The sequence below is a fragment of the Plecotus auritus genome, assembly GCF_963455305.1.
Source record: "Plecotus auritus genome assembly, chromosome: 6".
NCBI lineage: Eukaryota > Metazoa > Chordata > Mammalia > Chiroptera > Vespertilionidae > Plecotus > Plecotus auritus.
In genome coordinates this window covers 118,369,391-118,395,197 of record NC_137773.1, presented here as the reverse complement: position 1 = coordinate 118,395,197, position 25,807 = coordinate 118,369,391, and positions in this window count along the sequence as shown.

Genomic DNA, 25,807 nt, shown 5'->3' with positions numbered 1-25,807 from the left:
ATGCGCAGCTTGCTTCTGAGTGGCTGCCCACGAAAGTGGGGAGGGTGTGAGTCACGCCCTTAGGCTGCACAGGCCTCTGTTGGCACACACCAGCCTGCACAGGAATTAGCAAGAGACAGCCCTCCCAATAGACAAATCAGAAACGTGCCCGCCTCTAGCGGAAGCAGCAGAACGGAGGCTGCACCTCCTGAGCCCCATGCTGTGGCCTTTAGGGGCACAGCCTGCAGCTGTGAGTTCCACATCTTCACAACATGAATTCTGCTTCTTGCTGTCTGGTCACAGAATGAACCTTTGATGAAGCAATAACAGAATGCGCACACACGCTGCAGAGTTCCTCCTTGAATTGCTGGTGATGCAGGTTCATGTGGGCATCTGGCATCTGAGACAGATGCTGAATAGACTCGAGCCGTCAGTATCTATTCCTTATTCTTTATTACATTGTGGGTAGGGGAGGGGTCAGCAAACAAGGGCCCATCAGCTAACTCTGGTTCACTGCCTGTTTCTGAAAATAAAGTTTAATGCAACACACCCCCACTCGTTCATTTATGAGCTGTCTGGGCGGCCTTCACCCTCCCACCACTGAGTTGAGCAGTTGCAACAGAGACCATATAGCTCACAAAGCTTAAAATGTTTAGTATCAGGCCCTTTGGAGCAAGCCACTGACCCCGGTATCCTCAAATGGCACTATCACCATCGTACTATGTCCACCTTTTGCCTAAATGTCCTTAACGAATTGCAATTTAGTGTTAATCCCTTAGCATGAGTTATGTAATAAACACCCATGTATATCAATGCTCTTTTAAAATGATAATTTACAACCTCAAATGCAGTTCAGGCTCAAGGTTTCTGTGAAACTACTTAGATTTCTACAAAGGCAAAGATTCAATAAGGCAATATCCATTCGATTATTGAGTATCCCTTAATAAAGAATTCAGGTCACAAATTCCTTCATCAAATAAAAAGATTGTCTTGCAAATGAGCTCATTCATTGGCTTGTTAGGACAAACAGAACTTTGTAATTCAACTTCCTCTGTTACTTGCCTATGGGGACACACAGCTAAATTCAGACTCACCTAAAATAATTTCTGTTCCATTATAAGATCAACTCTCCTAAACTGTCCTTTGTTTTGTTCTTATTTTTACATGTCTTGTTTTTACTTGTTAGATTGCCTCTACTCCTTTTTGAAAGGGGGAAGCTTGTAAATCTGATATTATCACATCATCTTGGCTCAGTGGGCCTCCTACCTACAGCAATGGTGCAGGGAAAGGGCACGGGTTAGCACAGCCAGACGAGGCTTCAACCCTCAGCTCTGCCCTCACTACTGCCAGGCTCTTGGTCAACTCACCCTGCACCTCTGAGCCTCAATTTTTTCCTGTAAACGATGAAACAATAGCACCTAGCTTGCAAGGTTGCCAGGATAATTAGAATTAATATATTCTAAAGTACCTTTGAGATTTGACTATACCAGTGGTCAGCAAACTGCGGCTCGCGAGCCACATGCGGCTCGTGAGCCGCGGTTTGCCGCTCTGTTGACTAATGAGTTTGCCAACCACTGGACTATACCATATGCTCCTCCTTAATATGGTTATAATATTAAATATTTATTAATTTTTTATTTTAAACATTTAAATAGAATTTGAGACAGCTTTGAAATGGTCAAAGTTAAGAAATATACTTATCATTACTTTAGCATAATGTCAAGTGAGAACTTTTTTTTGATAAAAAAATGACATCATTTTGTTACACTCAAGTTTTATAAAAAGTAAAATGATTTCTATTTAATAAATAATAACATTAGTAATGTTATTTACAAATGTGCTCTAGTGCTGGCTTTATTCTCAATCAGATAATCAGAACCACTAAGAGAGCTTCCCTTGCATAATCTTGTTTATGATTTTAAATTGATGTTTGGTAAATAGAATAAACTGGTAATTTATTCAAAACATTTTTCCACATAACTTTTAATAATTAATCTTTGAAATAACATTGTTTATAACATTAGAGCCTCAATTTACAACTGACTGTTCAAATTATATGGACACCAAATTAAAATGTATCAGATACAGATTGTGACAAATGACAACTATTATTTTGACAAGAATTTAGATAGGGCTACCTGAGCTACATGGTGCTTATCTCTTCTTATCCTAAAGACTAGTGGCCCGGTGCACAAAATTCATGCACAGAGGGGGCAGTTCCCTCAGCCCAGCCTGCACCCTCTCCAATCGGACATCCCACTCGCAATCTGGGACCGCTGGCTCCTAACCTCTCACCTGCCTGCCTGCCTGATCACCCCTAACTGCCTCTGCCTGCCTGATCACCCCTAATTGCCCTCCCTTGCTGGCCTGATCTCACCCCCAACTGCCCTCCACTGCCAGCCTGGTTGCCCCCAACTGCCCTCCCCTGCCAGCCTGATCTTGCCCCCAACGGCCCTCCCCTTGCTGGCTTGGTTGCCCCCAACTACCCTCCCTTTGCTGGCCTGGTTGCCCCCAACTGCCCTACCCTGCCAGCCTGATCTCGCTCCCAACTGCCCTCCTCTGCTGGCCAATTTGGTTCTAATTGGTCAGTTTCTATGCCAGTCAGTGTCAAAAGCTCTGTCTCCTAGGCAGCCACTGCCTCCTCACAGTTGACCCAGATTTGGTTCTGATTGGCCAGTTTCTAGGTCGGTCAGCGTCTCTGGGCCTATCAACAGGGCCTGATCAGAGAGGCAGGGCTGATCAGCAGCCCCGGTGGAGGCTCGAAGAGAAATGGAGGCAGGTCTGCTGGCCAGGCTCAGAGGGAAAGAGAGAGGCAAGTGCTGGTCAAAAGCTGCCTCAGATGCTATAGATCAGCCCCTGCTTCTCTCTTCAGGTCTCTTTCAGAGCCTGATTCACAGCCCCCTCAGCAGTCAGTGCTGGGTCACCGGGCCTATAGCCACAGTAGTCAGTGCTGGGTCACCATGGCAACCCAGCAGTGACTTTCTGTTGGTCAGCCTTTGGTCCTGATCGGTAGTTACACCCTGGCTCTTTATTATAGAGATAATGCAGAATTAAAATCAGAGACTAGTACAGACAGAAAAGGCAATAAAAATATAAAAGAAAAATAAGCACACTTACCTAATTCAAACATCAGCTTTATTTATTGCAAAGAGCTTTGAGGTAAAAGAAAGTAGCCTCGAGTTGCATCCCTGAAAGGAAAATGCTCTTTTCAGATGGTCACGTGTTGACCGCAGTGCAAAGAGGCTGTGTTTGACTACTTCTTGCTGCTCATCAGTTTTAAATGCGAAGTTGCATGAAACTTTAACATATGGACAGTGGGCTTCCTTTCCAGGGGTCCTCAAACTTTTTAAACAGGGGACCAGTTCACTGTCCCTCAGACCGTTGGAGGGCCAAACTATAGTTTAAAAAAAAAACTATGAACAAATTCCTATGCGCACTTCGGGCCTGGGAGGAGTCGGCTGCTAAGCAGGACAGGCAGCGGCACCTGGCGGTCCGGATAAATGTCCTCGGCGGGCTGCATGTGGCCCGCGGGCCGTAGTTTGAGGACGCCTGCTTAAACAGATCTCTGTAAGTCCTTGGACGAGGAAACAGTCCCTCTTTCAGTGCCTTGAAGAAGGGCCCACTCCCATTCCTTGCCTCCAGCAGCCCCGTTCTGTCCCCATTCCAGGAATATCTGGGGCTTCTTCTCCCCTCAGTTTCCTAAGTGGGATAAACTCAGAACTGCTTCTTCCTGGGGTGCAGAGTACCCTGCAGGCCAGGCCCAGCTCCGAGGGGGCTGCCAGAGTAAATCCAGGTCACCGGTTACATTTAAACTTTAGGTCAATAACACATGTGTTCACATAAGTGTGTTCCATGAAGCATTTGGGATGTGCTTATGCTAAAAAACTGTTCCTTGTTGATCTGAAATTCAAATTTAACTGGGCATCTTATATTTCTATGTGTGGAATCTGGAAGCCCTTGCTGGAGGGAGCTTTCAGGGGATGGCGTTACCACCTGGCAGCTGTTTAGGGAATCAAAAACTGGTTTAAAGCAAAACCCAGTGACCAAACACAGCAGGAAATAGCTTCCAGAGTGTAAAGGGTTTTCTCTGGTATCAACAAGGGTTGGCCTGGGCCTTTATAATAAAAATGACAAAAATGGATGCAATTGATTGATTGGTCTGTGGGGGTTAAGAAATAAACTTATCTATCATTTTTAGCTTTTAAAAATGTAAAACCTTTATGTGACTACTACAATGCAGCAAAGCTAATTAACTTTAATTTATTTCATTTACTCTCTGCCAGTCTGTCACATCGCTGCCATCTTCAGATGATTGCCAAAGAAGCTTTCTCGTATTTGTGCATTAGCAAACTTCCTTTTGCCTAATCCTATCTCTTTCTTTTTTTCTCTACAGCCCAGCAGGCCTAAGAGGGATGTGCATGAGCACAGAGTCTGCTGAGTTGCAGGCGCCCAGAGGTGATGGGAGACCTCCAGGGGAAGGGAGGACGCAGGGAGAACGGTGGGGCTTGGCTGTGTCCTGCTGTTTCCAGTGCCCTGCGTTGTTCATTCCATCAGTTCTCATTTCTCTAGGGCCTTGATGTCACAGGCTTTGTTTCTTCTGAATTCTTTGTTCATCATTTTGGGGATTTTGTGTTTGTTTATATAAGGGTGTTTCCATTCAAATGCAAAAATATTCCTAAATATATCAATCATTGAAAAACTACCCACGACTGTAATGGGATGCTTCCTCAGACTCACCGGCTGATCTTGTATGATCCTATATTTACAAGTCACTTGGAAATGTGTTTTCTCATCCATACCTTAAAGAGTTAATCTAGTCCTGTTGTTTGGATATTCTTTTTTTACAGGCTCACTCCATTTTATTATAATGAATTCATTTAAGTGCTTCTGTTGTATAACTATGTGGAATTGGGGTAATTCATTCAGAGGTGTATACCCTATAAAAATTACTTTTCTTTTGCTGCCAATGTTTAACTGGCTCCATTGAAAGGGGGACAAAAAAGCAAAAGAAAGCTAAAGATACAGCTTTTGTTAGAAAAAGTATGCCGATTCTGTTTAGAAAGGGCCTTTAAAAACTATAGTGATTATACAAAAGAGGGCAAAAGCATTTTAGAAAGAGATAAAATAAATGGTAAACAATCATGCCCCCACCCTAGAGAATGCATCATTTCCTCATGAAAAAGGAGGGCAGGAGGGGTGCTCCTCATAAGACAGAGAGCAGAGGTTTGGCCTTTTCCCTGTATTTTGCAGCTTTCATAGAAGCCATCCTTTTAATTAGCTATAATTAAAAAAATAACCCTATGAATCAGCTTTTTAGAGTCTGAAAACCAAGTGAAAAAGAAAAAAGCTTAGGTGTGTGTAAGTTGCACATCAAATTACACAGAAAAACTTTTTCCAGAGAATATTTGCAAACTGCTTTCTTCTAATACCTAAGAATAAGGGCAGATGTCATGTTCTTTTTATTTGAAAAGTTTTAACTCTAAATATCTGTGTGGTAAAAAGAATGGAGTCAGTGTTTTTCATAGATCACGTTATTTGATGTGTGTGCAGTGTAACCCTGGCATGCTTTTATGACAAAGGATGTAAATGATGTTTCTGATGAAGTTACATCCAAACATCTCACTGTACCAAATTTATGAGAATTAAAAAACAAGGAAAGTGCAATTAGGAGGATAAGCATGCTTCTTTGGATGGGTGTGTGTAAGCTATTCCTAACTGAGGAGAAACAAAGAAGAAATTGTGATCCCTGGTTGCCAGCAATGAGACCCCTCCTAGCTGACTCATCCATCGTGAAAATGAACTTAGACATCATCCATTCTGCAGTTAAGAAGATCATTAATGAGCCACTCATTCCTAAACGAGGGCCTCAGGAGTAAAGCAACTGGCCTTGAATTTCAAAAGAGAAAAGTGGCTTTGATCCAGTAGGCAGTTAGACAGGCATGAGCAGAGCAAGGGTGATGGGCCAGATGCAAGGTCACCAGCGGGGAAAGCAACAGACAAGTGTAGGTAGGCTCTCGCCCCCAGGGTGACCTTTGTTCCCCTAGCACAGTGGTTGGCAAACTGCGGCTCGCGAGCCGCAGTTTGCTGCTCTGTTGACTAATGAGTTTGCCAACCACTGCCCTAGCATATTACCGATCATGCGGTTTAGACCCCCTGACCTTTCATATCCCTGGTCATGAGGTTCAGACCCTCCCCGACCTGTCCTCCCCTGGCATGTTGCTAGTCACATATGTGGTAAATGCCTGTAGAGAAGGAACTAAGGGACTGGGGAATAGTCCAGTATGACTCCCATACAGCCCTTAAGTTTTAAATCCTTAGGACAATGCATCAAATTATCCTAAGAACCAAGCCTTAGGTCCTCTGACCACAGAGTCAGAGTTTTGGTCAAATTAGAGATGACATCTAGGCCTCAGCTATGTTTCAACTCCAGGCCCAGAAAAGCCCGGGTGACCATGGCTGACGTCAGTACCAGCTGCAGTGGCCAGTGACCCGCTACCAGGGCGCCAACCAATCAATAGAGACCATGACTCTGAAGGACAGCCCTGGAAATGTGATGAATGTTCTATTAAGATCTTCCCTCAGGCATCTAGATAAAAACCCTTAGGACAGAGGGCCTAGCATGCATAGCTTTCTCTCTGGAGCATGTGGGAACCTTTTCCACTGCCACCTTTCCCCAGGGCTCTCTCTCTCCTGTCTCCTTCCCTCAGGCACATTCTCTTCTGCATCTCTTTCTCCTTGGCTCCAAGGCCCTTCCTTGGCCTCTGTAACTCGTTTCCTGAGCCCAAGCAGCCCAGCTGGCTCACTTCTTCCATGCTCACTTCTACCTCTGTGACTAAAAGTACTTTTTCTTGTATTTGAGTCTTGGTTCTGAATTCCTTTTTAGCGAGTTTTAACATTCTGGTGCTGTTTGCTATTAACATTCATATGTTTGAAAGACTGTCAAGTCAAAATCACCCTATTAATGTTTGAGTTTGAGTTTTTAAATTAGCTGTGACCATGTTGAGTGCTCTGGGGGTGCTGCATCCACTGTAATTACTTCCTTTATAAAGTAAGGAGAAACAGGAATACTGTTCTTCTAATTCCTTTGCTATACACTTTCTTTTAGACAAAGTTAAATGGATTGTAAATGTGGGAGACCTTCCAACACCTGCCATGGCTTCAAGGTGAATCTATAGGCTAGTGTTCTCCCTTAGATTTCAAAGGAAAAGCTGCCTGAAATGAGAAAGGAATTTGGAATAAATGTCAGCAGAACAGAGTTAGGCATCAGGCTTTGGATTCCTTACCTAACAATTTCAGACACTAGCATGGATGCTCTTTAATTACGATAATAGTTAACATTCATGGAGTACTTTACTTGAATTGTCTTCTTGTCACAAACCTTTGTGGTCTGGAGTGTTATTACTGCCTCTCCACGACTGCCACCATTTTACAGATGGCAAGGCCAAGTTCCTTGTCCAAGATTGTACAGCTGATATGATAGAATTCAAACCCATGTCTGATAATTCAAGAGTCTAAGGTCAAAATCTGACAAGTTGGTGTTGGAGGGAGGTGACCATCACCAGCTGGGTATCACCCAAGCGCTGCACAACTGAGTGAAGGTCATTTTTTTCACAAGTAGAATTTTTTATTTGTCACCATTAAATGTATGAATTTTGAACAGATTCTTGGAGTGGGGGCTCATATCCATCAGCTCATTCACCACAGTGCTGCTCAGGAAGCCAAAAGGGGTGAAGGTAGGTTCTTACTAGTAACTCTCCTTGATTTAGAACACTTGAAACCAGAAAATATTTAAGGACCACAGAGGTCAATCTTATCTTTCAGAATATCTTCCCAGTTCCAAAAGATACACAAATGTACATTCTCTCATCCTCTTTGTTATGGGCTTAATTGTGTTCCCCTCAGATTTATATGTGGAAGCATGTAGGAGTAGAAAAATTGTCCTTCTATCCTATTAAGTTCTTTGGCTCATAAACAACTAAAATGACATAAGACAGATTAACAGAAGAAAAACAAATGACTTTTGTACATACGGGAACCCCGAAGATACGGGGTTCAAAAGGCACCAGGTAATTGAGGCTTATATAACAGCATCCTGAACTAAGAAAAGGAATAGGAGTCTTGGGATACCATAGGGAGGAAGGCCATTCACTGGAAAGTGAAAGGAGATGTCTGGAAAACAGTGGCTGCCCTATTGCACGGATGAGTTTCTTAGGTAAAAGGTATCTTTGGTAACAGCGCCCTTCCCGGCACAGCCCCCTTTTCAGTGTCAGTGTAGGCAGCTGAGGGGGAGGTGAAGAGCTTCTCCAGAATCTTTGGGGTTTTCACTTCCTTTAGCTCAGAGTAACCCCAGGCCAAAGTGGCGCACTTAGGGGTGACGAATACTGCTCCCCATTACTCTCACCTTTAAAACTTAAATAAGTCTCATAGTCCTGAAGTTAAGTTGGTAGATTGCTCTACATGTCATTAAACCAGTCGCAATCTTGAGAGTAAGTCAGTCCAGTTAAACAGTGTGTCTCATTTTAGGAGGTGGTCTTGCAGGTGGGCTCCCAAAGGTAGGCTTATACTGTGCAAGCAATCAGGTAATGAATAAGAGGCATTTCTATATAAAAAGAAGAAGAAGAAGAAGAAAGAATAAGGAGAAAAGAAAAACAAAGGTCAATGGTTGGAGCAAATTATTATTTTTTATTATATATTTCTATTTTTTTGTATACCCTAATGACCAGACATTACATAACTTAAGATGTGATCATCCCAATAAATCCTGCACCCATGCCACACCTAGTTATTAGAATATGGACTATATTCCCTATGCTGTACTTTACATTCCCATGACTATTCTGTAACAACCAATTTGTACTTCTTAATCCCTGTAACTTTTATAACCACTCCCAGTCCCCTTTTTATCTGGCAACCAAAAAAATTTCTCATCTATGAGTCCATTTCTATTCTATTAGTTTATTTTGTTTATAGATTCAGTTGTTGATAGATATATATTTATTGTCATCTTATTGTTCATATTTTTAATCTTCTTTTCTTCTTCTTAAATAAGACTCTTTAACAATTCATATCATACTAAACTCCTTTAGTGTTTTCTTGTCTGGAAAGCTCTTTATCTCTCCTTTGATTCTAAATGATAGCTTTGCAGGGTAGAGTAATCTTGATTATAGGGCCTTGCTTTTCATCACTTTGAATATTTCTTGCCATTCCCTTCTGGCCTGCAAAGTTTCTGTTGAGAAATCAGCTGACAGTCTTATGGGAGCTTCCTTGTATGTAATTAACTGCTTTTCTCTTGATGATTTTAAGATTCTCTGTTTTTCACCTTTTGCATTTTAATTATAATGTGTCTGTGTGGGCCTCTTTGGGTTCATCCTGCTTGGGATTCTCTGTGCTTCCTGGACTTGTAAATCTGTTTCCTTCACCAAGTTAGGTAAGTTTTCTGTCATTATTTTTCAAATGTTTTCAATTTCTTACTCTCTCTCTTCTCCTTCTGGTACCCCCATGATGTGAACGTTGGTATGCTTGAAGTTGTCCCAGAGGCTCTATCCTCATTTTTTTTAGGATTCTTTTTTCTTTTTGCTGTTCTGATTAGGTGTTTTTTGCTTCCTTATATTTCAAATTGCTGATTTGATTCTCAGCTTCATCTACTCTACTCTTGATTCTCTGCAAAAGTATTCTTTATTTCATTATGGTATCCTTCATTTCTGACTGGTTCTTGTTTATGCTGTTGAGGTCCTCAATAAGTTTCTCAAGCATCCTTATAAGCAGGGTTTTGAACTCTGCATCTAGTAGATTGCTTATCTCCATTTTGTTTAGGTTTTTTTTTTCCTCCTCGAGTTTTGTTCTGCTGTTTCATTTGGGCCATGCTTCTTTGTCTCCTCATTTTGACCACCTCCCTACGTTTGTTTCTATGTATTAGGTAGAGCCACTACATCTCCTAGGCTTGGTAGCATGCTACAATGTAGTAGTTGTCTTGTATGGTCCAGTGGCACAGCCTCTCTGATCACCCCAGCTGGGCACTCAAGATGCACCCCCTCTGTGGGCTAAACACCCTCCTATTGTGGTTGAGTCTTCATTTCTGTTGGCATATCAATGGGAGAGATTTATCCAGGCCAATCAATGCAAGCACTAACTATGACCACTGACCACTGACCTTCAGCCACCTTGGAGTATCAGCTGTGCAGGGACCCACCACACAGAGCAGGACTTAACTTTTCAGCAGGTCTCTGGTACCTCTGAGTCCACCCTTGAGTGTGTCACTATGGAGGTGCTTGGGTGGCGGTGCTTCCACGTGGTCTGAAACTGTCCACTGGGTGCACTGCCTGTGTTCTGCCTGGTGCCACCAGGCATAAGCTACAAAGCTGTGTACTGTTGGCTGCTTCTTGTGCTGGAGGTGCCCAGGAGAAGCAATGAACCAAGGCTGGCTGCTGCTAATGCCAGGCCTTGGCCCACTTAGTTAGCGGTATGGAATTTGCTGAGGCCAGATGCTGCTCATTTGAGAGATTTTAGGAAAATCTGAAGCATGGGCCAAGACAGGCCAGTCCTATGTTAAAGCCACTGGAAACAGTTGGAGTGGCCCCAAAAGCTGAGTGGGGCAGAACCTCAGGGAATCACCAGGGTAAGGCAAATAGTGTAAGCCAAGCTGATGGAGTCTCAGATATGGCACCCACCTGCTAGATCTGCGGGGGAAGGGCTCATCAGAGGAACAGTGCTTCTGCCAGCACTGCTGTCTGAGAGAAAGGTGCCCCCCCGCCCCAGCTCTCACCTTGATGCCAAACAATTCAGTTCCTCCCCATATGTCTCCAGTGCCATTCAAGCTGTTGCCCCCATGCTGGAGCTGAAGAAGTGAGTCCGTGCACTGACCCTGTAAGAGGAACCGCCTGGGTCTGCAGCAGCCTCAGCCTTCCTCAGTCTCAAACCCTGCTGATTTTTACAGCCAGACATTAAGGGGACTTCTCTTCCTGTCACTGGAACCCTGGGCTGGAGGTCTGGGACCCCTTGCTTCCCAGGGGAACCTCCACAGCCAAGGTATCCCTCCTGATTTTTATCTGCCACATATGGGTGTGGGACCAGCCTGTTCTACTTCCCCACTCATCCTAGCAGTGGCTTATTTCTTAATTCTGTAGTTGTAGGATTTCCATTCAGTTCTATTTCAGGTGGTTCTGAATGATGGTTGTTCTGTAGTTCAATTAAAATTTTGATGTGGTTGTGGGAGGAAGCAAGCACAGCATTTACCTATGCCGCCATCTTGACAGAAGTCCAGAGAGGAGGTAGGTTGAAGTAAATGAGGAATGCAGTGTCTGAGTCCTGAGAGCTGCCAGTCCAGATGTCAGGCTCTAAGCCCCCTCAGAGAGAGTGAGGGCAGGCAGGGCAATCTGACAGGTTTTTGTGGTTTGCAGTTTGCATGTCTCTGATAATGTCATCGGTTAAACTTTCTGAGTGGCCCATACAACAACATATGTGATGAAGGTTATCTAAACATGAGCTGTTGTGGTGATTTTTCTGAAGTTATGTCAAATTGTATAGCTTTACTTTGTAGAGCTTCAGGAAAAAGGGCAGTTTTAGTTCCCAATGATTCCAAATCAAAAGGATGGGGGAAAAGTTGAAATGTTAGTTTGTAGAATCATAGCCAGCTATTGGAGGAAACTATGAGAATTCATTATCCAGTCAAATTTATAGGTAGAAAACAAAATCTCAAAGACAATGAACAGCACCAGAGTTTAATATCCACAGAGATGTGCTACTGAAACATATTTTTTCCTCTAAAGCCACCCTGGTTTCTACCAAAGACAGCCAAATTAATTCTAATTTGTTTCAATAAGCTCAGCCTGATTATTTATATAAGTGCAGCAAGAATAGTGATTGACCAGACTGGCTCTTTTAAGTCTGCTTTTCTGAAACTTTCCATAAAGAATCTCTGAAGGCTAGGAAGCTCAGGAAGAACTCATCATCAGATTTTGCTTTAATACCCATAGATTTAGGCGAATCCCTCTCTTCTTAGGTCCCCCAAATATCCCGAAGTTCCTGCACCTGCCAGGAAGTGACCTTCCTCACTCCTCAGGTCAGTGACCATGTAAACCAGGTACCAGGCTGTTTTTCTAAGGGGCTTTATTGGCTTCATAAAGTTCACCTTAGTTCCTTAAAGCTATATGACATATCTGATTCTATTCACATTATCAAATCTGACATTCTAGTCAAAGCCTTTATACTATAAACAACATTTCCAATTGTGTCCTGTTATAAGGAGAATAGAGTCTTATTAAACTTATGCAAATAAATATATTGTCATAAAGAATATCAATTAAGTTTCCAAATTCTGGGGGATCATGTAGGAAGAAAAAGTAATTTTTTGTCTTTGTTTACAAAGTTACACTTTACCAAATTTTTGTAAATCATACTTAAGGAAAAAAAAGGAGCCCCAGTCAGTGTTCTCAGTGGTTAGAGCGTTTGCCTGTAGACCAAAGGGTTGTGAGTTCGATTCCCAGTCAAGGGCACCTACCTGGGTTGAAGGTTCAAGCCCAGGCCCCAGTTGGGGTACGTATGGGAGGTGTCTCTCTCACATCAATGTTTCCCTCTCTCTCTCCCTCTCTGTCTCTCTCTCTCTCTCTCTCTCTCTCTCTCTCTCTCTCTATCACACCCTCTATCCCTTTCACTCTCTCTAAAAATCATTGGAAAAAATATCCTCAGGTGAGGATTAACAACAACAAAATAAAATACAAATAAAATAAAAAAAGAGGACAAAGTTTCCTTAATCTGGAAAAGGAACCATTAAAGAATCAGCAATGTTTCAAACAACAACAAAAAATTCATAAGAATTATAATTATCCTCATCAGTTAATTCAGTCCCATGTTATTAATTCTTGTTCTGCTTAAATCCAGTTTTTCAAGTAGTTCTGGATATTATTACCCAATTCAATCTTAGGATGCTAAAGTGTTCAGAAATGTGTGCTTGTCAATGTCCTTTTCACGAATCTTTTTAAAGATGATGTACTTTTGCAGGAACACTTTTGCAATAGCATCAGAGTAAAGCAATACTGTAAAGGACAAAAGACTGAAAAATGGCCGTATTTAAAGACCTGAGAAAATTCATTACAATGCAATTGACAAGGAAGTTTGCTTGCTTTGTGCAGGGACATTCATTTCATGATAATAACTATAATTAAGACTAACATTGTACAGGGGCATATCAGAATTTTACACAATTTCTAGAATGCTTATATATCTATACAAATAGATTATAAAGAAGGCTTAGTATTACTTCTTATTGGATAATGCTTACCATGTAATTTAACATATCACATAAGCCTAACTAGTTTAATATCTGTTTTTTATAAGGAGAGAGAACAAATCTTTTGAGATGTTCCAGGGACTCTCTTTAAAATCTCAAAGTTACTTCCAGGTCAAAAAGACTTCCTTTAGAAATTGATTTTGGAAAATTTGTCAAATATATGAAAATATTTTGGAACTTGACTAAATAAGAACCTCAGATCATTGTGAAACGATACTTAGTTACCTATTTAGCCAAATTGACAACATAATATTTCAAAGGAAAATACAGGTCACATAATTGTGAGGAAAACTTAGCTTTTTGACTATTGAGAAGATTCAGTTTTCTGAAGTAATCAAAGGCCTCAATAAGATAACATGAAGCTCAGGATATCTATATATACAAAACCCTAATATGCAAATAGACCAAATGGCGGAATAACCAAACAACCTAACAACCAGGGTCACGTGCAGAACTTGGCAGGAGTTGCAGCAGGGGGCAGAGCACAGAACATGGCGGGTGTCAGCCAGGGCAGGATGGTGGAGCAGGTGAGCGGGGGCACCAGACCAAGGTGGGGCACCATTTGCTGTCATCAGGGCGAGCCTCTGGTGGTTACTGAAAATTATTTGCTCCCGCGCGCCATGGTCCCACCCAAGCGCTCGCACCTGCTGCCGGCCCCGATCACCCCTGAGGACTTCTCCACCTTCCTGTGCTCCTGAGGGGTGATTGGGGCAGTAGCTGCTGCTCACACCCGCTGACAGTGCCGGTCCCGCTCACCCAATGCTGGCACTGGCCCCAATCGCTTTGTGCTGTCAGCGGGTGCGAGCAGCAGTGGGAGCAGGGCTACTGTGGCAGACAGGGGATCAGGGGCCGCAGCAGGAGGGGCCAGGTGGGGGCATGGAGAATGGGTTGAGACCCGCCCCTGTGCCCACCGCAGCCTTGTGGCCCACAGTTCCTTTCAAGGTGCATGAATTCATGCACTGGGCCCCTAGTTATTGTAATAAAATACAAAATCTTTGCATTCTAGGCAGATTACTTAAAAAGTATAGAAGATCCTTCCACAATCTCTCATAAGGAGCAGACCAACAATCCAAAAACTTCAGCAGAAGGGAGAAATTCAAGTTTTAGTTTTACTTTTGTACACTAATGATTTTAATGCTTAATTTTATAATCCTTATAATAAGTTCACTTAATTTTAGGCCCCTTGAGTCTTTCTTTCTCTTTTTTCAACTCTATTAAATTTGTCCTTTATTCTCACCTTTCCCATATTAATATAACCAATTTTTACTTTCAGACAAATTTACTTTCTTTTCTTTTCACAAAAATGCACCTTCATATCTCAATACCTTTTCTTACCCCAAAACATATCTTACTTTCTTGCATACAGAGTTGTTTTCCCTTATTATTTTTAATAGCTTTAATTACATATGTTAATTAGAATTATTAGCCCTTAGAAACTCTTATTTCTAGTGTAAACTAAGAAGTAAATTATTATGAATTATCTGTTACACCAGCATTCTTTAGATTGGCAAATTTATGAATATATTTCATAATTTCTAAAGGTGTGTGCCCTTTAAAAAATAATACAATTTTTCTTTTCTTTTTTTGTTAATCCTCACCTGAGGATTTTTCCATTGATTTTTAGAGAGAGTAGAAAGGAGGGGAAGAGACAGAGAGAAAGAAATATCAATTTGAGAGAGGCACATTGATTGGTTGTCGCCCTCACATGCCCTGAGCGTGTGAGGGAAGAGCCTGCAACCCAGGTATGTGCCCTTGACCAGAATTGAACCCTGAACCCTTCAGTCCATGGGCCAACACTCTACCCACTGAGCCAAACCGGCTATGGCAAAAAAATAATACAATTTGTTAACGTGGCCAAGAAATGTTTACTAACAGACACAAATTTATCTTTAGTTTTTCTGCAATAGGAAGCCCAAAGTAGATAAGTCTATGTTCAGCAACTAATTTTTTATTATTTTATCTTATTTGGAAATTATCTAGATCAGTGGTTCTCAACCTGTCTAGTGCCGAGACCATTTAATATAGTTCCTCATGTTGTGGTGACCCGCAACCATAAAATTATTTTCGTTGCTTCTTCATAACTGTAATTTTGCTACTGTTATAAATTGTAATGTAAATATCTGTGTTTTCTGATGGTCTTAGGCTCTACAGCAGTGGTTCTCAACCTGTGGGTTGTGACTCACAGGTTGAGAACCGCTAGCAGGGTCACCTAAGACCATCCGAAAACACAGTTATTTACATTACGGTTCATAACAGTAGCAAAATTACAGTTATGAAGAAGCATCGGAAATAATTTTATGGTTGGGGGTCACCACAACATGAGGAACTGTATTAAAGGGTTGCGGCACTAGAAAGGTTGAGAACCACTGATCTAGATGCTTAAAAAATTTATATCATTTAACTTAGCAAAATGCAAAGCTTTTAAGTTACCAAAAATATTTCGGGGAAATATTTTGGTAGGCATACTTTTGCAGTAGATAGCCATCGGTAGGTGTGTGGGCCAGGCTGGCCACTTCCAGGGTTGAGTTGTGTGGGGCCTCCCAGAGGAAGCCAGTGCACCAGGGTGCAGGGGTGCCCTGCAGACTCCACATGACTCCCCCAGATGTGCAGGTGCCATGTCCAGCATTGGGAGATGGCCTGAAGGCTGCAGCATCTCCAGGCTTCCTGATGGAAGGTCCTGTAGGATCCCCACTACTACCACAGACAGTCGGGGCATGCCAGAAAGTGTCCCCCACTGGCCAAGATGGCTCAGGGGGAAGTTCTTACACTGAATGCCAATAGCTAGAAATATATTTGGACAGGGCCCTAGCCAGTGGAAAGCTAGCAAGATACTTGGATAGAAAAAAAAGCAGAGAGAAACCAAGATGGCGGCATAGGTAAACACCTAAACTGCTGCCTCGCACAACAATTTCAAAACTACAACTAAAAGATAAAATGGACATCATCCAGAAACATAGGAAAGCTGGCTGAGTGGAAATTCTGCAACTAGAAGGAAAGAAAAAAGCAAAAAGACTCAGAGGAGCTGCAAAAGGCTGAGGTACAGAGACACACGCGCGGAGAGGAGGGAGGCTGAGTGCCTGGCTGGCTTTCTCTAGCAGGAGGGAGATGGAAGCTCCCGACTGCACTGAACCCCAGTTCTGACTGCACTGAACCCCAGTTCCAGGCGAGACCCTGGGGACCCAGACTCATACGGGGGGAATCTGGACTGTCGGGAAAAGAGAAAAGCATACGGAAACTCAGGGGAGCCATAAAAGGCAAAGGTCTGGAGGAGTGCATGTGAGTGCACGCAGAGAGGACTGACTGCTGAGTGTGCCGCTGGCTTTCTCTAGTAGGAGGGAGACGGAAGCTCCCGACTGCACTGAACTCCAGTTCCGGGTGAGAATCAGGGAATCCAGATTCATTGGGGGAGAAACTGTACTGTCTGGCAGTGGGTGAAACTTGAGGGCGACTTTCTCTCAGAGGTGCTTGCAGTGATTACCAAGGGACACTGAGACCCAGGGACCTCATAGGGCAGGGCTGATGGGAAGCCAATGCTGTCTTCTCATCCCTGAGACTCCGCCCCATCCAAGCTGAGCACAGAGGCTTTTGCAATTTTGCAAGTCTTGTCTCATAAGGCTGTCTCTAGCACAGAAGTTCTCCTGGCATAGACACAGCTGATCCTCACAGCCAATTGACCTGGAGGTCAATTCCTCCCAGTGATACCAGCAACAATCAAGACTTAACTACAACAAGGCTGTACACACAGTCCACAAAGGGGTGCACCAAGAGTGTCCACCTCAGTAACTGGGGAGGCCGACCCACTGGGCCATATAGGACACCTAGCACACAAAGCTACTCTACCAACTTAGGAAATCAACGAAAATGCGGAGACAAAGAAACAGATCACAAACGAAAGAAATGGAGGAAAGCAAATGACTGGATATAGAATTCAAAACCACGGTTATAAGGTTTTTCAAGAATTTACTAGAAAAGGCTGATAAATTTAGCGAGATCCTCGAGGATATGAAAAAGGACCAACTAGAAATTAAACATACACTGACTGAAATAAAAAATATTATACAGAGACCCAAAGGCAGACTAGAGGAATGCAAGAATCAAGTCAAAGATTTGAAATACAAAGAAGCAAAAAACACTCAACTAGAAAAGCAAAAAGAAAAAAGAATCCAAATATTTGAAGATAGTGTAAGGAGCCTCTGGGACAACTTCAAGTGTACCAACATCAGAATTATGGGAGTGCCAGAAGAAGAGAGAGAGCAAGATACTGAAAACCTATTTGAAGAAGTAAATGACTGAAAACTTCCCCCACCTGGTGAAAGAAATAGACTCACAAGTCCAGGAAGTGCACAGAACCCCAAACAAAAGAAATCCAAAGAGGACCACACCAAGATACATCATAATTAAAATGCCAAGAGCAAAAGACAAAGAGAGAATATTAAAAGCAGCAAGAGAAAAACAGTTAATTACCTACAAGGGAGCACCCATACGATTGTCAGCTGATTTCTCAACAGAAACTATGCAGGCCAGATGGGAGTGGCAAGAAATATTCAAAGTGATGAATAGCAAGAACCTACAGCCAAGATTACTCTACCCAGCAAAGCTATCATTCAGAATTGAAGGTCAGATAAAGAGCTTCACAGATAAGAAAAAGCTAAAGGAGTTCATCACCACCAAACCAGTATTATATGAAATGCTGAAAGGTATTCTTTAAGAAGAGGAAGAAGAAGAAAAAGGTAAAGATAAAAATTATGAACAACAAATACATATCTATCAACAAGTGAACCTAAAAATAAAGTGAATTAAAAATCTGATGAACAGAATAAACTGGTGAATATAATAGAATCAGGGGCATAGAAAGGGAATGGACTGACAATTCTCAGGGGGAAAGGGGTGTGGGGGGTGCGGGAAGAGACTGGACAAAAATCGTACACCTATGGATGTGGACAGTGCGGGGGAGGTAAGGGCAGAGGGTGGGGTGGGAACTGGGTAGAGGAGAGCTATGGGGGGAAAAAAGAGGAACAATTGTAATAATCTGAACAGTAAAGATTTATTAAATTAAAAAAAAAGATATAACTTAAAAAAAAGAAAAGAAAAAAAGGCCCTCTCCTCTCTATCCCGATAAGAATCCAGGCTTGAACAGGAAGGGGGGATAGTCTTTGAGACTGGAGTCTACAGTTCTCCCAGGTGCAGCACCTGAATAAACCTCTTTTCTTTTAAACTAGCACCTGTCACGTGAGTTTGGCTTTTGTTTCAGCAGCTGAACCTGTGTTTTCAGTTACAATACAAAAAATTATAATCATTGTTGAGAAGCTCACCTAAAAACTCTGACCTCACATCTATCTAATTCACTTGTTTCCTACAGTTATGTTTAGACTACCCATGAAAACTTCATGAGAAATAAGACAAAGTGATCCATCATTCTAAGTTATTTTTCTTACTGACAAATTTTATAGCAGAAATAACATAAATTTATTTGACTAATAAATCTAGGTAGAATAAAAGTTGTATGTCTGTATTATTTCCAATGTTGATAGTTCCAAAGATATGTTTATTTTAATTAAACCAATGAACCCAAAGTAGCATTAATTTTTTTTCAATTATACTTGACAAATGCTATATTTGTTTCAGGTGTACAATAGTGAATATACACACACACACACACACACACACACACACACACACACACACACACTAGTGGCCTGGTGCATAAAATTTGTGCACATTAAAAGGGGATTAATTAGAGGAAATATTTTAATATTGCTATTTGCCCTTTCTCTATAATAGAAGTGTCAGAGATGAAAGAAAATCAGAAAAATGCATATGAAAATCTCCCTCCTGTCAGAGTCAGGGGTGCACCATGGGATTTAGAGTCAAGTCCCCACCCACCCACATGTGTTTTGAAAATGCAGTGGATGCAGAACCAGCTGGCCCCTCCTCCATCAGGCCCCTCCCCCATCCAGCCCCTCTGGGCAGGGAGAAGAACCTCAGGTCCCCCAATCCAGAGCCGGGTGGGGGGCACAGTCTCAGGTCCCATGTCAAGCCCCGCCGGGCAGGGTGTGCAGCCTCAGGTCTCCCTGCCCAGTGCTGGGGCAGGGGGTGTTGTCTGAGGTGCCCGTCAATGGGGCATGGCCTGAGGTCCCCCGGCCCAGCGTTGGGGCAGGGGGGTGCAGCATGAGTTCTCCTGGCCTGGCGCCAGGGAAGGGGGCACAGCCTGAGATCCCCTGTTAAGCCCTGCCAGACGATGGTTGCAGCCTGAGGTCCCTGTCAAGCCCCGCTGGGCAGGGGGCATGGCCTGAGGTCTCCCGGCCCGGTGCTAGGGCGGGGGGCTCAGCCTGAGGTATCCCATCCCAGTGCCAGGGTGGGGGGCTCTGCCTGAGATCCTTCGCCCAGGCCAGATGCCATGCAGCCTCTTGTCCCTGTTGTTCAGTTGTGACATTATGGCATCCTGGCTAATTTGCATATTCCTCTGTTATATAGATAGATATCTTGTGAAGTGATCACTATGATAAGTCTAATACCCATCTGACACCTTACATAGTTTTTACAATATTATTAACTACTAGTGGCCCAGTGCATGAAATTCGTGCACAGGTGGGTATCCTTCAGCCGACATGCACCCTTTCCAACATGGGACCCCTCGCGGGATGTCGCAATCCGGGACCGCTGGCTCCTAACCGCTCACTTGCCTGCCTTCCCGATTACCCCTAACCACTCTTCCTGCCAGCCTGCTCGCCCCCAACTGCCCCCCCACCCCGCCAACCTGATCACCACCAATTGCCCTCCCCTGCCGGCCTCATGGTCCCCAACTACCCTCCCAGGCTGGTCTTCCGGAAGGTCTCCTAGTCTAATTAGCATATTACCCTTTTATTAGTATAGACTAGAGGACTGGTGCACAAAATTCATGCACGGGGGTGGGGTGTCCTCTCAGCCCAGCCTGCACCCTCTCCAATCTGGGACCCATAGGGGGATGTCCGACTGCCGGTGTAGGCCTGATCCTGGGATGCCGGAGTTCTTGTCCCAGCATTAAGAAGGGATCAGCAATCTGAAGAAAGGCTGTGTGTAGATTAAAAAAGAGTCCAAGGACAAAAGATAGTTTTGAAAGGCATTGGGGGTCAGAGGAACTTCAGCTAAAGGAGCTAAAGACTCCAAGTTCTTAGTTCTTCCTTCTTCCTGTCTCAGGATCCCATGCTTTTTATTAACACAAATTGTCCTAAGGCAAGGTGGAGACATTCACTTCAAAGGGTAGAGTTTACAGAAGCATGTCTGATTGGGGAATAGCCTACAGCTGTTCAGGTGTTTGGCCAACAGGAGGCAATAACATGTAGATTGAGATGCCCTGAGCTGTCTGGCAGTAAACAATAATCCTATTCAGGTTTGGGGGAAGTGCCCTCTTGAGCCCCCAAGTTTCATCAACCTTTTGGTAAAACTCTTGTAATTATGACATGCTGGAATTGGCTCCCGGCCCTGGGAATTGGGCCTAAACTGACAGTCGGACATCCCTCTCACAATCCGGGACCACTGGCTCCTAACTGCTCCCGCCCCCCCGCCGGCCTGGTCGCCCCTTAGTGTCCCTCCTGCTGGCGTGGTTGCCCCCAACTGCGCCCCATGTGGGCCTGGTCGCCCCACACAGCCTGCTGCTCAGTCGTTTGGTTGTCCCTCACTGACCCCCTACCAGCCTGGTTGCCCCACCCAGCCTGTTCAGTTGTCCATTTGGTTGTTTTGGATATGAAGGTCGCTTAGCCTTTTATATATACAGATATTCCATATGCGGTTCTTTACATTCCTGTGGCTGTTTTTTGTTGTTTTTTTTAACAAAAGTCTTTTTTTAAAAAAATTTATTGTTGAGAGTACAGTCAAACCTAGTTTCTTGAATGTCCCCCATTTCAAACAATTCAGTTCTCGACCAAGCTATTCACAGAAAATGTCTAGGTTGTGGAACCAAACTGTCATACCTCAGCATGACAAAAAGTGTTTGTTAGCAACAAACAGAGGAGAGAATGCTATTGTTGCAGGGGAAGTCAACAATTAGCACAATTTTAAAACATAAAGAGGCCATCAAGAGTGCTAATGTTGCTAAGGGTGTGAAAGAAAAAATGATCACAGACAAAGAGGTAGAAAAACTGTTGTTGATTTCAATAAACATAAAGTGGTTAGTGAGAGAGCCATTTTGGAGGCAATGATAGATGAACAAGCAAAGATGCTGCATGCTGACCTGAAAGATACCCCTGGACCAAGTGCTAAAAGTGATTCCTCTAAGGCTTGTAGGGGGTGGTTCAATAAAGTTAAGAAAATAAGTGTGTATTCATAGATTAAACAGTATATTAGACATGTACTGCATATAAGGAAGTCTAAAACAGGGAATCATTTGAGGGTCTGGAACGGCTTAATCCAATTTACATTATTTCTAGTGGGAAACAATGATTCAGTTTTTGAACAAATCATTTCTTGAACAGAATTCTGGAACAAATTAAGTTCAAGAACCAAGTTCCACTGTATTACAGATGTGCCCTTTTCCCCTCCCATTGCCTCACTCCACCCAGTTCCTGTCCCTACCCAGGTCTTCAGCACCATATTATTTGTGTCCATAGGTTATGCATATATGCGTACAAGTTCTTTGGTTAATTAAAAGTTCTTTCCTGCCTCCTCTCACCTTCCCTCTGAGAATCATCAGTCTGTTCCATGTTTCCATGCCTCTGGTTTTATTTTATTTTATTTTATTTTATTTTATTTTATTTATTTATTATTTTTATTTATTACTAGAGGCACAGTGCACAAAATTTGGGGTCCCTCAGCCCAGCCTGCACCCTCTCCAATCTGGGATCTCTTGGGGGATGTCCAACTGCCGGTTTAGGATCAGGCCTAAACTGGCAGTCGGACTTCCCTCAAACAATCCAGGACTGCTGGCTCCTAACCACTAGCCTGCCTGCCTGCCTGAATGCCCCCTAAGCGCTCCCCTGCCAGCCTGATGGACTTCTAACTGCTCCCATAACGACCCAATCACCTCCAACTGCCCTCCCCTGCTGGACTGATCACCCCCAACTACCCTGTCCTGCTGGGCTGGTTGCCTCAAACTGCCCCCCCCCCCCTGCTGGCCTGATCTCACCCCCAACTGCCCTCTCCTGCAGGCCTGGTCTCCCCCAACTGCCCTTCCCTGCCAGCCTGATCTCCCCAACTGCCCTCCCCTGCTGGCCTGATCACTCCAACTGCCCTCTCCTGCTGGCCATCTTGTGGTGGCCATCTTGTGATGATGTGGGGGTGGCCATCTTGTGGCAGCCATCTTGTGACGACTTTTCTTATTGCTCTCTTTCTAATTCTTTAATTTGTAGAGTTAGATAATTTATTACTAGTTTTTCTTTTTCTTTTTGAGGTAGGCCTGTTGTGTTTTCATTGTCATTCACTTCCAGGATGTTTTTTATTTCTTCTTTGATCTCTTTGGTAACCCAATAATTGTTTAATAACAAGCTATCTAGCCTCCAAGTGTTTGAATTATTTTGATTGTTTGTATTGTAGTTGATTTCTAATATTATGCCACTGTGATCTAAGAAGATGCTTGATATGACTTCAATTTTCTTGAATTTGGAGAGACTTTGCCTGTGTCCCAATATGTGGTCTATCTTTGAGAATGTCCCATGTGCACTTGAGAAGAATGTATATTCTGTAGCTTTTGGGCGGGATGTTCTTAAGAGTCAATTAAATCCATCTGATCTAGTGAGTCATTTAAGATTGCTGTTTCTTTGCTGATTTTTTGTCTAGAGGATTTATCCAGTGATGTCAATGGGGTATTAAAGTCCCCTACTATGATTGTGTTGCTGTCGATCTCTCCTTTTATATCCTCCAGAAGTCTTTTTAGGTTTGGGTGCTCCTACATTGAGTGCATATATGTTTACCAGAATTATATCCTCTTGTTATATCAAACCCTTTAGTATTATGAAGTGGCCTTCCTTATCTCCTGTTCTGGCCTTCACTTTGAGGTCTATTTTGTCAGAAATAAGTATTGCTACCCCATTTATTTTTTCATTTCCATTTGCCTGAAAGATATTTTTCCATCCTTCATTTCAGTCTGTGTGAGTCCCTTGTTCTGAGGTGGGTCTCTTGTAGACAGCATATATATGAATCATGTTTTCTTATCCATTCAGCCACTCTATGTCTTTTTATTGGAGCATTTAGTCCATTTGTGTTTAAGGTTATTATTGATAGGTAATTGTTTGTAGTCATTTTTATTCTTTGTGCCTGTGTCCCTTCTTGCCTTCCTATTTCTTCTTTTTACAACAGACCCTTTAGCATTTCTTGCATTGCTGGCTTGGTAGTGATAAACTCTCTTAGCCCTTTTTTTGTCTATGAAGCTCCTGATTTCCGCTTCAATTCTAAATACTCCTCCCTGGATAGAGTATTCTTGGATCCAGTCCCTTGCTTTGCATCACTTTGTATATTCATTCTATTCCCTTCTGGCCTGATGTATTTCTGTTGAGAAATCATTTGGTAATCTAATGGGAGTTCCTTTATAGGTAACTTTCTGTCTCTATATTGCAGCCCTTAAGATTCTCTCTTTGTCATTAATGCTTGCCATTGTGATTATGACGTGTGTTGGTGTGGGTCTTTTGGGTTCAGCTTGTTTGGGACTCTCTGTGCTTGTGTGACTTTTTTCTTTCCCAAATCAGGGAAGTTTTCTGTCATTATTTCTTCAAATAGGTTTTCTAATTTTTGTTCCTCTTCTTGTCATTCTGACACCCCTTTTATACGTATATTACATCATTTCATATTGTCCTAAAGCTCCCTTAGGCTCTCCGCCTGCTTTCTAATTTTTTTCTCCAATAGCTGTTCAGATTTGGTGTGTTTCACTGCCCTGTCTTCTAATTCACCAATTCAGTCCTCTGCTTCTTCTGGTTCTATTTTATTAAACAGTTTATTTTGTTCATTAGATTTCTTGTTCATTTATTTTGATTTTTAGATTTACTTGTAGATAGCGTGTTTCCCCAAAAATAAGACAGTGTCTTATATTAATTTTTGCCCTCAAAGACACGCTAGGTCTTATTTTCAGGGGATGTATTATTTTTCCATGAAGAAGAATATGGTACACATTTATTGTTAAATGAAAATAAAGGAAATTTATTACCTGTATATGGTATGGTAGTATGGTAGTTGTCAACACAAACCAGACATACTGTGAATCCTACAGTATCAAGAATTTACTCATTTATTCAATGACAATCATGTCATCATCTTCTGGGACATCATCATAACAATCCAATTCCTGAATTTCCTGGTGAATTTCTTGTGACTCCATTTCTTTCAGAATCAGTGGACCAAATCTCTCATGTTTAGCAATAGCACTGTCTTTAAATGAGTACTTCTTGTCAAGGTAGCCTGCTCGCAGTGCATTTACAATGCAACTGTCAGTGATTTTCTCCTATGAATTCTTCACCCAAGTCACAACTTCTTGCAGTTTAGGTTTCACAAAGTTTCCATGCTGATTTCTCTCCATTCTATTTTCAATGTAGTCATTAATTTCCATGCGCAAATTGTCTTTGAATGGCTTGTTTATTGCAATATCAAGAGTCTGGAGATAGGCCGTCATTCCTGTGGGAATCATTATCTGATCTATTTTTTTTTCGTGAAGAAATGTCTTCATGTCTTTAGCGCAGTGAGTGCTGGCTGCATCCCAGACTAGCAGACCTCTTTGGCTCCCTCGCATAACAAGCGGCAGCATTAAATCGACCCAATTCCTTATAACTGCTTGTGTGGCCCAGGCTTTTTCATTTTCAAAAATAAAAACGCCCAAAACAAGTTCAATCTTTTCCTTCTTGCCCTTAGAAATGATTAAAGGTGCCATCCAGATGAATTGCCAAAATACAGGAAACACGTGCACTTTCATAAGCAGTGGAGGGAATGTACGCCAAGGAGGCACCCCGCTGTTCAATTGTTGTTTGAGATGATTGGCCCATAAACACTGCAGTTTCATCCATAGCAATCATATTGGAAAGACTGTATTTAGAGAAGTCAGCATCATCAATAAAGGACTTGAATGCAAGTGCTCGCTTAATAACTTGAGTATCTTCCAACCTAAACAATGTTGTAGATCTTCTTAAAGACAGTTCACTTCGCTGAAGGAAATTATCCAGCCAGTGTTGTGATGCTTTGAAGTCTTCGGGGGCTATGTCAAACTGTGGTGCCATTGCAAGGGCAAATTCTTGAATCTGAGCCCTATTCACAACCAAAGCCTTTGCTCTCCTGTCAACAACCCTTTCACAGATCAGGTCTTCCAGCTCGGAAAATAATGGTTGCCGACCTGATCCACACTTGCGCTTTTTAGCATTTCGCTTGTCCACTTGTTCAATGAGGTTACCATACTCTGCTCGCCATTTTCGGACCAATCGGATACTCAACATCTTCTCTTTGCAGAAAGCAGTAAGATTTTGGCCCCAAGAGTCTTCCACGATTCCTTTCTTGTACTCCACGGAGTAGCTTTTTCTTTTTGCGCTCATTTCTACCGTAGGGGTAAAAAAAAAGGAATTGGGGTATCAAGGTGGGGTGAGGGGGATCACTCAA